The sequence below is a fragment of the Panthera leo genome, chromosome B3, assembly GCF_018350215.1.
Source record: "Panthera leo isolate Ple1 chromosome B3, P.leo_Ple1_pat1.1, whole genome shotgun sequence".
NCBI classification, from domain to species: domain Eukaryota; kingdom Metazoa; phylum Chordata; class Mammalia; order Carnivora; family Felidae; genus Panthera; species Panthera leo.
This window is the reverse complement of record NC_056684.1, coordinates 6,270,940-6,288,548: the sequence shown is the minus strand read 5'-3', so window position 1 is coordinate 6,288,548 and position 17,609 is coordinate 6,270,940.

Below are 17,609 nucleotides of genomic sequence, written 5' to 3'. Positions count from 1 at the left end.
GCAGGACCGGGCCAGAAATCTGGGTACAGATGAGCAGGTCAGATGGTAGAGGCTGAGAATAAGAGGGGTGGAGGGCAGGCTAAGGGAGCTGGTCTTGTCACCACCATGTGCAAGATCCATGTGGGAGGCTACTGGGCTGGCCTGAGCCGAGCCGGTACCTCCCCTGGGCTCTCACGTCTGATGGCTCTTGGCCAGGACTTTAGCACCTCTGGACTATGCCACGGAACCTCGGAGCTCAGGAATCGGAAGTCTTCCCATGCCAGGCTGTATTTTTGCTATTGCGTTCGTTTATCCACTTAACATTTACTGACCGAGCGCTATGTGTCAGGCTCTGGACAGTGCCTTGGGGATACAGAGAAGCAAACCACAGTCCCGTGCTCAGCACTTTAAACTTGTGTAATACAGAATTTCATCTGGCCATCCAGGTTGGGAAGGCCAGGCTGGGGGAAGGGGTGCTGGGGGGGATGACAGTTCTCACCAGTTTGTAGCTTCCTGGCTTTCCAGTCCCAGGAGCCTCGGAAAGCAGGGTCAGAGGTCATTTCATGCTTTGCCTGTGGTGACCTGAAGTTGCTATTTAGCCTGGGCCAGAACTTTGCTTTTCCAGATTCCATTGGTTCTTTATAGAACTGTGATATCTCAATTGCCTTTTCTTCGTTTGAGGAACAACTTTGATCTTAGAAATCAGCATAGCAGGAACCTATTGAGATTTGTGTGTGAGGTTGGTAAGGAACATCTTCAATGCAATCAAATAATAAATTACATCTGGAAGAATTCACGTATGGAAGGTTTCTCTTCCTTGGAAGAAATCAGATACTGTTTGGGGCATCCAAGCCAGAATTCTCTCTCGGTTCTGCTCAGACTGGATCCTGAGCACAGGGGCTGGCAGGTAAGCCTGCCCTATAGCAGCAGTGGGCACCCAGATGCCTCCTGTCAACACAGCTGGAGTTTGGAAGAGTCATCCACGTAGCCCCTAGGCTGGGGCCCGACTTGCAAATGACTCCACTGGCCCTAACGCCCAGACCGCAGGCTGTCATTCTGTCACTTGCCCCCAGGAGCAGGAAGGCCAAACAGGTTTTATTTTATTATTACTATTGCTTTGGTGGTTTTCTTGTTGAAGTCAGTGTGGGTGTGTGTGGGTGTGTGTGTGTGCGTGCGTGTATGCATGCATGTACGTGTGTGTGTTTAGAGAGATAAATCTAGAACTTACATGGTATTTTTGGTTAAAGTACTTGTCAGAGATGTAGGAGGGACCATGCCATCTCCATCTGCATGGAAGGTGGCTCCAGGTCTTTGAATGGAGCCCCAGGTCCTTGGCCACTAGAAGACTCTCAGTGGACGTATCTTCCCCTCGGCTCCTGTATGGACCACCCACCTGCTACTGATGGGGTAGGATGAGCATATGTGAAGCAGGCTTTCCTCGGTGGGCAAGAAACAGATAGTGGGATACAGAACAGTTCTTGACTCTGCTTCCAAAACCTTCCACTTTCCTCCCATGGGAACCCAGAGACGTTCTGGAGAGTGATTTCCCAGGACTGGACACATGGATATCCAGATGCTGGCAAGGAGTGGGCCTTCCCTATGCCGGGGTGGCCTCAGCACCCTTCTGGCTTCCCTTGTGCCTCTTTAGAGGTAGTCTGAATGAATGTCATGTGCACAGAGACTGGCCTTGGGTTTACATTTGGTAGCCAGTTGACAGCGGTGCTTCAGAGATGAAGCTCTGAAGCTGACATTTCCTCCAGGACAAAGTGCGTGCATAGTCTCCCATGCTAGCCCCTGACACTCCTCCAGAGGAGAAGCCAAGAGCATGGTTGTCCCGTTTTCCATCGTGTTCTCTCATGTTCCTTCTGTCCCCTCCAGGACACATTCCGGAATCAGAAGACAGGGAACGAAGAAGCGGGAGCCCCGGTGGAAGATTCCGAAGGTGGGTCCTGGCCTGACACAGGCCGTGGGTTGTGTGTGCGTGTGTGTGCATGCGTACACGTGCGTGTGCGTATCCACAGTTCATTCCAGCGGCTGCTCCAGACTCTGTGCACGATGCGGTTATGTGGCTGTAGATGGGTGATCCAAGGTCGATTTGGGTCTTGGGTTATGTTTTTTTGTTTTTTTTTTTTCTTTTTCTTCTGATCAGGAGTAAAAGAACCCAGTTTGGGGAGGAAATAAAAAGGAAAATCCCCTGATGGTTCTTGGACCAGCTGCCTACTTAAGTTGACCTATATGAAATTTCTTTTTTATCGATCTAAAACAGTCAAATATCGGTACTTTCATATGGTTGAGCCTAATGCATTTCTGCTCTGCTGGGCCAGTGCAGAAGGGGTCACCCCTTCCCCTGTATCCCTAGAAGCACTTTTTACTGGGTCTCTGAGATGTAAACCCTTCGTGTTCCTCTGCATCCTATATACCCTGCTCAAAATTATTTTAACTGAAAAGAGGAGATCACCCCAACCTGTGGGTTCTGCTGCTTGTGAAAACAATGCCCACAAGGTTCCACTTTGCCCTGACTTTAAGCCACACCATCTTAAAATGCAGGAGAGTTAATATGACTTTGAACACCTCTCTTTCAGTATTAAAGAAAAAAATCCTCAGGGCAGTTCAGACGAGCCTGACTAAGGGCCGAGACCGGTTCCGAACTTTTCTGGCTCGTGGGGCATTTGCTTCCATCTGGATGCCTGGAATCGTATTCTTACTTCGCCTCCCGTGTAGTCCGCACTCCTGGGAGACGGAGCAAAGGAGCAGGTCGTCAAGAGCTGGCTCGCAGCCTGTCCATAACCTTGCAGCCACCCCCGGTGCTGGGCGAGCAGCGATGTGGGCTTTTGACTGAATGCCGTCCCGTCCTGCATTCATTACACTATTGTCAGTGTGTGTGTCTGGGGCTGCCTCTGGGTGGGTGTGTTTCTTTTTGTGTCTGCGTGTCAGTGTCAGGCTGTGTGTGTCTGTTTACATCGGCCTGTCTGGGCCGCTCACTGCAACAAGGAGCTGGGGGTTGTTGGTAGCAGGGAGGGCATTTCAAAGCCCCACATCTCCCCCCTCGGGGACCTCGGGAGATTTCTATAGATGTGCGTATACATGTGTACACACATGCACACGTCCATGTCACGCGCGCGTGTGTGTGCGCGTGGTTTTCTTAATGGGGCTCATTGTGTGGGGATGCATGGGAGTGTCTGCCCAGGTGCCGTGTGAGCAGCCTCGAGGCTGGGTGAGCCCCATCTGCCGTGAGCTCACAGACTCGCCTTCCCGCCCGCCCGCCTGCCGTCCACCGTCCGTGGGGAGCCTGTCCCTTCGCAGCTCACCATCTCCTCTCTAATTTATTAGCTGGGAAGGAGGAGAAAATGAAACGTTGCCTGAAGACAATGGCCGAGACAGCAGGTCCCACCCTGCACGGCCTGCCAGCACCTCTCCCCCGAGCCCCTTCTCCTCCTCTGCAGCTTGGATCTGTACGTTAACACTGCTCGTCTGCAGTAAGAAATAAAAAGAACTACCCCCCCCCCTCCCCCCTCCCCCCCCCGCCACCTCGGAACCAATCTATAAAAACGTGTCTGGCCATGAACATGCAGGGGCGGCTATAGACTGTCAAAGGTGGAGGTTTGAGCCAGACTTTGCTGACTGCTGGCCCAGTGGATACAAGGCCCCTCATCCATTCTTGGGGCCCCCACCTCTGAGTCCTAGGACTTCTCCCCAGCTGCCAGCCAGGCGGGGGAGGGGAGAGGGGCCCAAGCAGCTGCAGGGGCTGTGTTAGTAAACACTTTCCTGGGTTCCCATTTTCCTCACCACCCCCTACCCTTCTCCACTCCTGATGCCCCGTTACACACCACCCCCCCCCCAACCCCAGCATCCCCTTTTCTGTGGCCTGCACAATGAGCTCATTGTCCTGGGTGTGATTTGAATAAGGGATCGGCGGGCCCGTTCCCAGCATTGTCCGAGGGGCTGGGAAAAACCCCAGCACAGGCAGGAGGACCAGGCCAGACAGAGACAGATGCCTAAATTAGCAACAAAGCTTTGTGCACGTCCCCTGGACAAGGGCTCGCCTTGTTTGCGTGGACTCGAGGGTGTGGAGCTGGCCGGCTGCTCGCATGTCTCCCCATGTTAATTAGTTTTGCATGCATGTCTGAGAAGGTGCCAGGGGGGATGTGTTTGCCTTTCCCCGGGAGGGGGACCTGTTTGTGGCGGTGGAGCTGGGCTGGGCCGGGCCTACCTGGGGAGCCAGGCTCTGAGCCTGGGTGGGAATTTCAGCGTCCTCATCCTGCTTTTCTGTTTCTCTGCCCTTTGGGGGGCCTGGCTCTGCTCCCTGTACCCCCCCCCCCCATTCTTACCCTAGCACGTCTGAAAGTTGGTTAGCTCTGACTACAGGGAACTCACTGGCTTCCACCCAGACCCAAGCCAGTGCCTGTCCATCTGGCAGTCTGTCTCTCGTGACACAGGGCCCCCCGGGACGGGCAGCAGAAGCGGCCAGTCTGGGCTCTCCTCCGTCCCCGAGCCAGATGGCCAGTCTGCTTATCGCATTACGGCCTCCCTTGGCCCCAGACCCCCGCCGCCCACAGTTGGGCCAGGATATTATTTGGGATATGATGGAGAAGCCCTCTTTCAGGCCCTGAACAGGAAAGGGGTCTGGAAGACAGGCACGAGGATGTCCTTGCCACTGGCTTGCTGTGTGACCTCGGGCAGACCAATTCTCCCCGACACCCTGAATCTTAGTGTTCTCACCGGCAAAATGAGTGAGTTGTACTTCCGAAAACTCTTGGTTCCTTATAGCTCAGAATGTCTGTGACGGTGAGCATTGCAAAGCTGTGTTGATTTAGCACTCGCCAATTTAGCCCGAGGACAGGGATGGGACCCGTGAATTTTGGCCAGGGGTGAAGGAGGGCATCGTGGGAAAGATTTCACTCCTGTTGACTCTGGAGCGTGGACCTCGGTTTTGGGAGCAGGTGGGGAATCAGGAGCTGGCAGAGTGCCTCTTCCTGGGCTCTCACAGACCCCCCGTTAGCAACCCAAGCCCTTCTCCTGCCCCCATCCAGCAGAAGGGAGCTTGGCGGTGGCAGCAAAGGAGAAGCTGAAGGGAGAGCAGCTGCTGGCCGTGCCCCGGGTATGTCCGGGTCGCCCCCTGCAGGCCCTGGCATGGGGGACAGGGTGGGGAAGGGGCTGGAAGCCTGCGGAACTGGGCCGTCAGAGTTTCCTCATAGTAACGTTGAGAGGTGGAGGGGGACGTGGGGCATGGCCCCTCGTGTGCAAGTGCAGGGGTCTCAGGATCCAGTGACCAGGCGGTCTGGCTCCCAGACCCTCCGCAGCCTTCACCCCCCTCAGCCCCGCTGGCCCTGCCCTCTCACCACCGCTCCTGGGTCAGAAGCACCCTGAGCCTGGGGTGCTCACAGTCCAAAAAGCCCTGTGCCAAAACCTCCAGTTCCTTCCTGTGGGGTCTTTATCCTGGATGGACCCATCCCATCTCATTTGTTACAGATCTGGTGACACCCTGCCTACAGAAGGGAACTCTTTTTCCTGTGTTTGTGATTTAAATGACTTGGGATGACTTTGGTTCAGGAAACGCTGGGGTCTTGGGGAAGAGCTTTGAGTGTCCAAATTCCTTCCCTTGGCCCTTGCCAGCCTCCCCTGCCTCTGGCACTTCCTCCTGCTCTCCCCTCAGGAATATGGGAGGCACCTTGCCCTGGAGTCCGGCAGCCGCCCAGAGGGACCCACAGGGAGCCTCTGGGATTACCCTTCGGCGGCTCTCAGTCCAGGCAGGGAGGCTCTGGGCCTGCCTCCCAGCGCCCACCTTCCTTCCCTCCCATGTGGCTGCAGCCGGTCTGCACGGCCCAGCACGCTCACTCCTAATACCCTGGCTGCCGCTCCCTGCCACTTCTCCCGTCCTACCCTCTCCTGGGCTCCGGGGCTGTCCCAGCTCCAGCTGGGTATCTGTAGGGGGAGGATGTCGGAAGCTCAGTGAGGAAGAGCACAGAGATTAGAGCTCATGGCAGGAGCAGAGAAAAGGACCCACAGTAGGAGTGGGGGAGGGAGACAGGGGAGGCAGGGCCTTGGGACGCTGCCCGCTGCCCTCCCTGCCCCTCCCCACGCCGCCCTCCCGGTTTTAGCTGCCTCAGCTGTAGCCCTGAGCTCCTTAATCTGGTGATCAGCGTGGTGCTGGGGGGCGGGCTGGCAGAGGCTTTAGGAGGTGACAGGGGATCTTGGGAGTCGCACTCTGCTAACCGAGCGTCACGCAAAGCCAGGGAATCACATTCCAAGCGCGGCTCCCCCTCCTGAGGCTGGACCCGGCATGAGCAGTGCCCAGTGGAGTGGCGGGGCCCAGGCCGGCGTCACCTTGTTCTTTGTTCCTCAGGAGGAAAATTCCCAAGACCAAGGCTCTCCAGCCATTTCTGCATGGCGAAGGTTTTATTGTTTGGTGGCTGTCCCCACCCTTACCCCAGCCTCCTAAGTCCTCTGGCTCCCGTTTCCCAGTTAGAAAAAGACATCCATAAGTGGTAGGAATTCCTCCCCGCCCCCCACCGGCAACCTGTCGGGTCCGAAGATACGCATTTGTTCTAGAACTAATCAAATATGCTGGGCAGTACACCTCCCTTGCTCAGCAGCTTAGAGTGAGTAGCCCTGAGAGAGCCCTGGGGAGATAGGAAATTGAGGCAGAGATCTGAGCACAGATCCACGTGGTTCGGGCGGCTTCTGGCACCTCAGGACAGGGTGGCCCCAGCCTGGGACTTAGCTGGAGAGGAGGGACAGAGGGAGAGGTGCTGGGGGCAGAGGCTCTGCTTCTGGCATTACTGTGCAGCAATCCCCTAAATGTCTCCAAGTCTCTAAACTCTCATCTGTAAAATGGGAATAATAATCCCCATCTATAGAGTTGTAATGAGGAGTGTTAAGTACACAGGAAACCCTCGATAGGGTTCATTTTCCTTCTCCCTTTCCCCTAGGTACAGGGCAGGTATGACGGCGTCGAGCTCCTCAGGGTCAGGTAATACGGCTGGGATTTGAGGGAGGAGGACAGCGGTGATATATGGAATATTTAACCGTGGGCACCGGCCAGTCGGAATGGCAGCTGGCCCAAATCATCAGCCCAGGGAGGAGGGCACAGCTGGGCCAGAATAAGTTCATTTGTCTTTGTGTCTTTCTGCTCCATCACGTGTCTGTTCATCAGCAAGTGCACAGACTTCCCTCGAGGGCAGTTGCTGACAAGGTTGTAGGGTGCGGGCTCCCTCTATCTCCTTTGCGTTCTGAGCAGGTCAGGTCTGCCTGGCATGGGGTGCCGTGGCCCCGCCTGGCAGAGGAGCCGGCGACAAAGGGCAGGGAGCTGAGGTCCTTTCCAGTTTGAGGCCCTGCCCTGGCTGTAGCTCTGCCACCAGGCTCTGTGGGGACAAGCTTCTGGTAGCCCCTACCCTCCCTACATCCCTTAGAGCCGGCCTCCTTCCTGTCCCTTCTTCTCAGAAACATCATGGGTCAGGATTAGGGGCCTGTCTGCATTCAGATCCGTTTCCTCCTGCCTGTTTTGTCATCAGCAGGAGAGGATCCTGGCGGTGACTGGCTGTGGAGTATTGGGAGGGTGGTGGTGGCGGTGGTGTGGAGAGTGTTCTCTCATTTTCAGGAAGGCTTCTGGCCTCAAGGCTTCCCGAAGCCACCCCTTTGCCAACAGGAGCTCCTCTTACCTGGTCCTTCTTTTTGCCTCATTGTGTAAAATCCCTGCCTTTAAGGGCCCAAGGCGGCCTGGTGGAGTGACAAGGGCATGGGGAGATACAGCCCCACTTAGCTGCAAGTCAGAGACTTGGCCTGCAGTCCATCTTCCTGCTGCAGAGTCTTGGGTGAACCAGCTCCCTTTTTGGAGCTGGAAAAGCAGCATTGGATAGAATGGCATCTAAGGTCCCTTTTAGCTGTGACGTTTTATAATCTGGAAGTTCTCCCTGCTTTTTCTCCTCTGTTGCCTGCCAGCAGTGCCCCCCGCCCCACCCAGCCCCCTGGCTCACAGGAAACCCAACCAATTTGGTTCCCTTCAAGTTGCCCTGGGATGCAGGGAGGCACCTTCACCCCGAGGCTACAAAAATGAACACCCAGCTCACTGCTGGCAAGTGTCACGAAGCTGGGAGGTGACCCGCCCTGGAGCAAGACTTGCGCTGGAGAGCACACTTGTCAGCTGAGTTTGCTCCCGGCCTCTTACCGGAAGCCTCCTCTTCTCTTCCCCTTTTCTCTGACTGGTGTCTGCCCAGGTGCCTCTGACTGCCAGCTGCTGGCCCCTTGGGCGGCTTTGCAGTGTTCTGGGGACCCTGCCCGTCCTACTTCCCTGGGCCAGGGCCTTTAGACTTAGAAGCCAAAGCCCCCAGAAACAGTCCATGGGGAAGACACTATCTCCCAATGGCTGGCCCCTCTCCCCAGCACCCCCAGCCAGGTGGCTGTGTCACAGTGTGGACACAAGTGTGGGCCATAGCGTCAGGTCAGCATGGGCTCAGGCCCTTATATGGCCAGCATGACCTTGGGCCAGCCCTTTACCTCTCTGAGACTGTCTCTTTATGTCCAAAATGGGAATAACCACACCTTTCTCATTAAGTTGCAGTGGGGGGTAGAATACGGGTAAAACACCTTGAAATTATATGGTCGCTGTCTTTTACCTCCCAGTGCCAGCTGAACCCAGAGGTTCCAGAGGCCACAGACATAAACCATAAACCATTGTCTTTCCTGACCCCTTGCCTTTGAGTTTCAGTCCTACTGTGCTGGGGAGGTTCTGACACAACCTTCAGTGAGCACCTCCCCCCAGCCCCAGGGAGCAGAAGTACCTACTTTCAGCCCTAATAATACCTGAATGAGATTTATAGGACACCTTCCTCCCCAGAGTGCAAAGCTCCTTCTCACATATTATTTCTCTTATCTTTAGATTGTCCTGTGAAGTGTGATGGGACAGCCTCTTTTCAGCTTCTCCGAAAATGGAGACAGAGAGGAAAACTGCGGGTCTTGCCAAGGGCACGGGATCAGAATCCAGAGCCACGCCACTCCAGGACACTAGAGATCATCACATCAAGCAGAAGTCGAAGCTGCAGGAGCCGCTGTCCTGAGGCTGCAGCGGGCAGGGGCCAGGATGGAGGAGGCGGCCCTGGGCAAAGGGGAGGCTCCACCCCTACCCATGCCCACCTAGGACTTGGCAAAGGACCTGGGGACATGCGCCCTGACCGTCCATCCTGCAGGGAGGGGCCTCTGCCTTTGGCCAGTGGGCCCCCGTTTCTGCCCTTGTCACACCACGTGCCTGTTTCGGGTCTGCGGTACTCTGACCAGGCCTCCAGCAGACAGAAGCTCTTTGCTCTCCGTACGTCCGCCCCAGAGGACCGAGGGCAGCAGTCTGCGAGGTGGCCAAAGCAAGGGGCTCCAGCCTTCTAGGAGTTAACGACTCCCTCTCCCCAGCTGTCCTCCCCTTGGTGCTCCTCTTCCTCCCTCCTCCCGCTCACAGCAGGCAGGGCCTGGACCTGGGAGCCAGTGCCGCTGTGCTGTTGCCAGGGGAGCTGGGAGGCGGACCTGAGCTATGCAGGGAAAAGGCCCGGCCTGTCAAAGTGTCTGAGATGAACCGCCGCCGTCCCCGTGCAGCTGGGCTCAGACGTGTCTCAGCTCTTGTTCTGTGCCTGAGAATGGCGAAGCCCAGTGAGGTTCAAGGGCACACTCACTATTCATTAGTCAGGGGTTCTTGACGTCCCGTCTCTCCCAGGGATGAGATCCCCCCGCCCTTCCTCTTTCTCTCCCTCTTGCGACACATTCCTGGGTGCCTTTGGCAAGGACTGCACCCTCCTCTTCCTCCTGCCCAACCCCTTCTCCGCAGGCCCCTAAACAGACTCCCCCCAAGGAGACCTGGCAGGGCAGAGACAATGGCCACAGGAAACCATTCAGGCGGGACTCTAGCCATGCTGGTCCGCCCTCTGCTCCCAGCACCCTTGTGGCCCCCACTCCCCTCTGACTCAGGGTCCCCCTGGGCCACTGGCATGCACAAGCCCAGACAGGAGGAAGCCACTGGGCACTGCCCTTGGGACAACAGGCCTGTTCTCAGCGGGCCCCCGGATCTCACACAGCTGGCTATTTTGGGGCCTTTCTCTATCATCATGTGTCTATTTGAAGACACTGTCAAACACTGTTGGCTGGAAAATGTAAATTGTACAGTATTTTCTGAAATGTGGCATTATCACAATGTAAAAGACATATATATACTCAGCCACAAGCAAATTGCACTGCTAGGAATTCACTCTACGGTTATATATGCAAAAATTTCCCAAGAAGTCTGTACAAGGATGTTCGTCAGAGCGTTTCTCTTTGAGAGTATAAGACAATGGAAATGAACCTATGGGCCGTTCATACTGTGGAATATTAGACAGTCGAAAAAATCACTGTGGCACAGCTCTCTGTATAAACTGATCCAGGAGGTTGGCCAGCGTGTTTGTTGCCTGAGGAGAATAAACTGCAGAACAGGCAATAGAGCTCGATCTTACTTGTGTGTATTGAAGTCAGTCCTATATGCTTCTATATGAAGAGTTTCTGGAACTCTGTATTGGAAGCCTGTCTCTGGGGATGGACGGATGTCCTTTTCTCTACTGTTCTATTTCCTTTCCATGCACCTGGAATACTTGTATTGAAAATTTTAAAGAGGCCGTTGAATATAATAGGCTTAACTTCTGTTAACCCACATTAGGGTAAGAGCTCTAAGCGGATGCTGGTGATGTTGCAGCAAAAAACATCCCGGAGACTCTGCCATTGGCCATTTGCAGGCCTAATAATCCCCCATCATCATCATCATGGCTGCTGTTGTTAATTAAAGGCCTACTAAGTGCCGGGCTTAGTATCTCTGGGTCTTGCTTAGGTGGGTATCATTATTCCGATTTCATCGTGTGGAAGAGAAGGTGATCAGTTTGTCCCAGCTCCTCAGCAGGGAGGGGGGTGGGGGGGCTCCCTGTTTCACTGGGAGTAGACCTTGCCCCTCCACCTTCAGGAGCTGCCTATTTAGGAGGGCCCCTTGGAAGCCCCAGCCTAGTCACCTCCCCACACGCCTGAACCAGTCCAGTCTCGGGGTGGGCTGGGGCCCAGGGTAGGGGAGGAGGTGCCCCCATCCACTGCCACCCAGTAAAGGTGTCACCATGCTGGGGTGGCTGGTGGGCTTGGGCTGACGAATGGATGGAGCTGTGAAATCTCCCGTGTTCCCTGAGAGAGATGCCACCATGCTGAATGTAGGTGCCCAATGCGGATTGCTTCCTCCCCCTGCTTTGCCCCTGTCCCCCCACCCCGCTCCCCCCCAACAAAAAAGTAAATGGACCAGCAAGTGTCTCTGAGGAGGCAACAGGTGGTGTAGTAGCAGCAAGGCCCGGGGTGAGTTTGCCTCCTGCAAGCTGGATCCAGCTGCTGTAGCAGCTCTCCAGGGGGCCGCCGCCCCCACCCCCTACCCACCTGCCAGGGCCCGGAGGAGCAGAGGAAAGAGGCACCCCTGGGCCAGATTGAGTAGCTGCGGGAAATCCCACGGGGATCCCTGGGGCCTGGGTGATAGCAATGGTCAGTCACCGCAAATCAGCTGTGGGGCCAGCGGAGAGAGGAGGAAAGAAGCATGAATGACCACGTGTTTAGGCACCTGCGTGGCTCAGTAGGTAGAGCATCCGACCCTTGATCTCAGGGTTGTGAGTTCAAGCCCTACATTGGTTGTAGAGCCTTCTTAAAGAAATAAATAAGCAATGGCCACACGAGGAGGGGTGTAGTGACTCCCCATGACTTCATGGGCTGCCAGTATTACTGGCACATTCGTTTTAGGGATCAGGACAATGAGGCACAGAAAAGTTATAGGTCCCAAGCCACACACACACACACACACAGGGTCAGAACTGAGGTCCAAAACCAAGTCTCTCTCTCTCTTTTTAAGTTTATTATTTTGAGAGAGTGAATGCTTATGAGCAGGGGAGGGGCAGAGAGAAGGGGAGAGAGAATCCCAAGAAGGCTCCACACTTCCACCATAGAGCTCGGCACAGGGCCTGAACCCACGACCTGAGCCAAAACCAAGAATCAGATGCTCAACTGACTGAGCCACCCAGGTGCCCCAAAACCAAAACCAGACTGCCCCCAAACCAGTCTCTTTGACTCCTAACCCCAAAGCGATCCTGTTTGGCTGGGCCACTTAAAGGAGTTTCCTAAAGCTGCAATGCCCCCTTGCCAACCCCCACACATAGAGACATTAACCCCTCTTCTGCAAGGTCACCGCAGATGGTCCTTTGCCTGAGGTCCTCCCCCAGTCTCACCTAATGCCATCTATCTCCCTCAGTGTGTCCAGCCCTGGACTTTTGGGGTCTTTGTCTTCTCTGGTAGTATAGTCTCTCCTCCAGAGCTGTCCAGGGACAGTAGGATTGTCTAGGTGGGCTTCCTGGAGGTGGTGGCCTGGAGACAAAGATGGAGCCCAGCTGGTCAAGACAAGCCTATGTGAGCACTGGAGAGCTGGGGCAGGGTTCTGGGGAAGGCCCAGGGTCTCCAGCTGGTGCAAGTGAGGGTGGGTGGGGTCTGAGGGTCAATTAGCATCATAGTCCCCTGACTGCAGTTCCTCTGCACTCCTGCAGATTCTGCTTCTTCCTTGACCTGAAGGGGCCTAGCAGGAAAAGACACTCCCAGGCTTGCCCCAGTGCTTCCCAGAGGCTTGCCTAATGGGAGGCTCGGGGAAAGTTGAAGTTGCAGAAGCGGAGGTGGGAGAGGAGAGACCTCACCCAGTCAGCTTGAATCACTGGGACTTTTCCAAGGCCAGTAGGTCCCTGGATGGTCCTGAGGGAAGACTAGGGCAAATTCCGAGAGAGAGGCCTCTTTCTGTCCTGTGAACTCTGCCCCCTGAGTCTCCAGACTCATCTTCCCAACCCACAGTGGATAACGTCCATGTCTCTGGTCTGTTTTTCTGGAAGAACACAGGTAGGACAGTACGACTTAGCCACTAGCAAAGAAAACGTATGGTGGGGGTGGGTGGGAAGGGGCCTAGCATGGGTGGAAAGAGTGGGTTTCTTTCCTAGCAAGTTCTTGGAAAGTCTGTCTCCCTGACCCGGGCTAGCGTCCTTTGGGTAAGAGGATGAAGGCTGCTGGCTGGCCCAGGGCCCGCCTCTCTAGCCTTGAGGGTGGCAATCAGGTGAAGTGCCCTCAGGAGAGGAGCTTTGGAGGCTCTGGATTGTGAGGCAGCTCACAAGCCCCTTCTAAGTCTCCAACTGAGTTTCTCATTTCATCCTTCACCATGACTCCACAAGACTTAGTCCCATTTTACAGACTAGGAAACAGAGGCTAAGGACTATGCAAAGCCACACAGCCGAGGGCTGAGCCGCACACGGTGTGAGAGGCAGTGGAGTTGGGCTCTGAATCTCATCTCTGTGACCAGAATGGGATGCAAGGAGTCGTAAATCTCTTGAAAGCCCCTGACAAGTGATTCCATGTATGTGCAAAATCACAGCATTCATGGTCACAAGGCCCTTGGACCCCAGATAATAATCACCACTCTCTTGGGCCAGGCACTATTCTAAGTGCTTGTTCGTGTCCTAAATCATGGCTTAAGCCTCAGACATACATACGCATAACTGGGCACTATCTTACTTCCTATTTAACCAACGGAGAGAGTGAAGTCGTGTAAGCCGGCCAAGGTGGCCCATGGGTCACCTTGCGGGTGCGGGTGCCAGTGTAGCCAGGGTGCCAGCACAGGCCCGCCTGTCCAGGTGCCAGGCACTTAACCACTGCCCACACTGCCTCCTCGAGGGTTTCCTGCGCCACCGGCCTCGCCCTGCCCCACGACGCCAGTGACACTTCTCTCGCTCCGGCCCCACGACAGCCAGGGCGCGTTTGGCCACGGGCGGCGCGGCAGGGTGTGCACCTCTGGCCGGCAGGCGGCGCTCCGCGGGGCGCCCGGCTCCCGCCTCGGGCCGCGCTCCGCCGGGCAGCAGGCTCGGGGCCCCAAGGCCCCGGGAGGAGCCAGGACCCAGGACCCCGGGCGGGAGGGAGAGGACGGAGGGGCGCGCGCGGCACAAAGAGCTTTTTATTTAAATTTGTTTAGAGTTTCGCGAATTTGCATGAAAAATGTGTGAGAAAAGCCAGCTCCGGTGACCTCATCCGCACCTGCCATTAACGTTCAATTAGCGGCTGAATAGCTGCCGCCGACGCGACGTGCAGAGAATCCGGCCAGCCCCGCGCAGCCACGGCTGCGGCCCGGGCCCAGAGTGGGGTGGGAGTCGGGGGTGGGGGGGGGGGCAGGGCCCCGGCCCACTCCTCCCGGCCGGAGACCCAGAGGCCTCGCCCGCACCCTGACTCTCCCAGGGGGACGCGAGGACCCGGGCCCTCGGGTCCGAGGCACTTTGGGGCGCACCGGGGCCCGGGGCACCTGGGGATGCTAGGGTCCCGCCCCGCGCCCAGGGGGGGGCCGGGGTCGCTCCCTCCCCGGGACGCGAGGTGAACGGATGAGCCTCCGTCCTAGCTCAGATGGGTTCCCTCGCCACCTTCCGGACGAAGTGTCAAGTACAAGTTCAAGTTCAGGGCCAGGCCCGGGGGGCTCGGAGCCTTCCCCGGCCTCCTTTGTTCTGGAAGATAATCGCTCCCAAGTCCCCTCCGGGCGGGGCCCGGCAGACGCCCCCGCCCCGCCCCACCGCGCCCCGCAGGAGCCGCCTCCTCCCGCCGGCGCGGCGCCTGTCCCCTGGTCCCGGCGCCCCCGCTCGGGGCCACCGTAGGGTCTGGGGGCTCGGGGCGGGGGGGAGGCGCGATCCGCGTCCGTGGGAGCCTCCCCAGCCCCGCAGTCCCAGCAGCAAACCGAGCTTGGTCGGACGGACGCCCGCGCTGAGGTAAGAACCCGTGGCGGGGTGCGCCCGCACCCCCTGTGCCCCGCCCCCCGCCCCGGACCGTGCGAGCCGGAGGAACAGCGCGGAGGGCCGTGTGCCGCGAAGCGGCTGGGAGACTGGGCAGCCCCACCGGGCCTCCGGGGGGCGCGCTGCCGCTCCAGGGCTCTCGGGGGTACCAGGCCTGGGGCGGGGGCCAGGGCACGGGGAGCAAGGGCGCCCGGTGACGGCCTGGTGAGGTCGCCGGCCTTTCCCGAGGGCGCCTAGCTTCTCCATCTCTCGTCGGTTAGCCTCTTGGTGTCCACTTTCTGTGCCGCTAGCTCTGGTTCTGGCTCTTCCTCGACTCCCCTCCGATTCTGGCCGGAGGAGCCCCCGGTTAGGGTCTAGGCCCGGAATGTGTGCGTATGGCTCGGCTCTAAGGAGAATCAGCTGAGGGCACTCCCTCCTCGCTCCAACCTTAGCACCTGAATTAAGGCCCCGGGCCAAAGGGTGGTGGTAGCTGGGGTGAAGGCGGGCGGGCTGGGATCTAGTGGCAGTGCAGGGACCACAGCGGGCCCTTGTTTCTGCGCGTAGAACTTCTTTCTGTCCCTGTGTGCCTAGTTCCTGGATTCTGTGTGGGGACAGGTGTTCGCTTGTACCTCACCGGCCGGGCACACTGCCAAGCTGACCTGGCACAGAGAGCTGCTTCTGAGAGGTCCAAACCTTGCCCTCCGTTCCTGCCTTCCTCTCGCTGATGCTCGCTCTGAAGTCGTTTACGCCCTCCTGCTGTACACACGGTTCTAACGTAACATCCCTGATATCTGGCTTCTAAATTCACAGCAAATTGGAATTAGCAAATTAAAAAGGGGGAGATGGCCTTTCCCCTGAGGCCACACTGCTCCCCTTCTCGTCTTCTTCTCTGTTGCAGTCTCCAAATTTCTCACCTGTGGGATTTCATTCATGCTAAAGTTTCTGCCTCCTTCTCCAGGAGGGCTGCCCAGATTTCCCCCACATCACTTCCCCTTTTAACCCCTTTGGCTGCACTGCCAAGTGCTTAGTAGACACTCAATAAATAAAATCGTTTCTGGATCCATTAATTGAAATCAAACACACATAAATTTGAAAAGCATCGACGATTGAGATTTTTTTTAAACATTGGCTCAGACTGAGATACCATCTCCCAGGGGCGCTTTGCTTCTAGTCCATTACATCCGAGGTCTCATTCACAAGCAAGAAGCAGCCAGGAGAGGCTGGTCCCCTGTACTTTTGTTATTAAAAACAAAAACCAAAACCCAAGACGACAAATTCTATGCAAATTGCTTTAAAATTTAAAAGCTAAGAAATGTCAGAAGGGAACCCTCCTCTCTGTAAGGCTCTGCTCTCCCTCTGGCTGGGTCCCCGAGGGCACAGAGGGGCTGAGGTTTCACGCGCTTTATCAAACCTTGGGCCCTCCTGCAAGGCCTCAGCGGGGCCACCAGGAAGTTGACTAAAAATGGAGACTGTGACCTACCTAGTGCCTGTGTTCACGCTCCCAATGATTCATCACTGACAGGCTGATGTCAGAGGAGCCTGGGAAGATGTTTACATCCCTTTTAAAAAGCGAGACTGAAACGTTTTTCTGCAAAACCAACTGCAGATGCTGCTCTAGACGCTTCCTCTTCCTCAGCGAAGGAACTTCTGGCCTGAGCTCTGCTCTGATTCTCCCTGGGTTGTTGTGACATCTTCCACAAGCTGCCATTTTCTCCCCTAATAGCTGAGGCTCCCAACTCGTGGATGGGTGGAATGAGGAAATTTAAGGCAGCATTCTGCAAAGGGCAGTGAGCTAAACGCTACTAAGCACTACTCTCTGTAAGTAGACTGAGGGGAGGGAATAATCATTTGTTATTCATATATAATAACTCCCCACTAAAGGAGATGGGTCTTTAGCCCCCTTTTACAGAAGGGGAAGCTGAAGTGTAAAGGCATTCAGTAAATTGCCTTCAGCGTCGAAGCTAGAAAGAGGTCCAGGTGTCTTTGGTTTAGAATCAGTGTGCTTGACTGAACTACCAACATTCTAGCTTTGTTCCTAAGCTAGTCATGGAAAATTCCTCCCAAACCAGATTCCGCACGGGTTCTCTTGCTTTCCTTATCACTCAGAGACAGAAAAGAGTTAGAGAGTAGGGATGAACGGCCTTTGGAATATTGTGTTCAAAGCCTGACTCTCTCCCTTACCAACCATATGACTTTTTGCCAAATCTTCATTTCCTCATCTGTAAAATGGGCTCGCAAATGGATCTCATGGGTTCCTGGTGAGGATAGAAGACAGATGTGCTCAGTCAGGTGCCTGAGAAATGTAAATGTATCCATGAATGAGAGCTGTTATTATTTTAACAGCAATCACCTTTAATGACTAAGTCACTTTGCGTTTTCAAAAAACAATGTCCCTCCTCCCTCAGAAAAGAAAAAAAACTGACACCAGTTGGTCTTCCAACGCTTTAACCAAACAGCCGAGGAGGGGCCTGGACTGTGGAAAGATACCAGCTCCTTTCTGTGGGCAGAGAACCCAACCCCCAGGAGGTCATGTAGATTCCCCAAAGGTCTTTGAAGGTGATACGTTAAATACGGACCCTTCCGATCTTGTCTCTCCTGGAGCCTAACCACTTAGAGGTGTGTGTGTGTGTGTGTGTGTGTGGTGGAAAAGTTGGAAGAAGGATCCCACGGATAAGTGAGAGAACAGGAGGGTGAGACGGAAGACTTTTATGGAGAGAACTTGGAAGTATGTTCTTTTCCCTTCTCTCTTTTTTCCCCTTAGCTACCAAATCTATCACTTCTCAATGTGGAAAATAAATTAAGACTAGACCCTGCCACAGAAGCAGA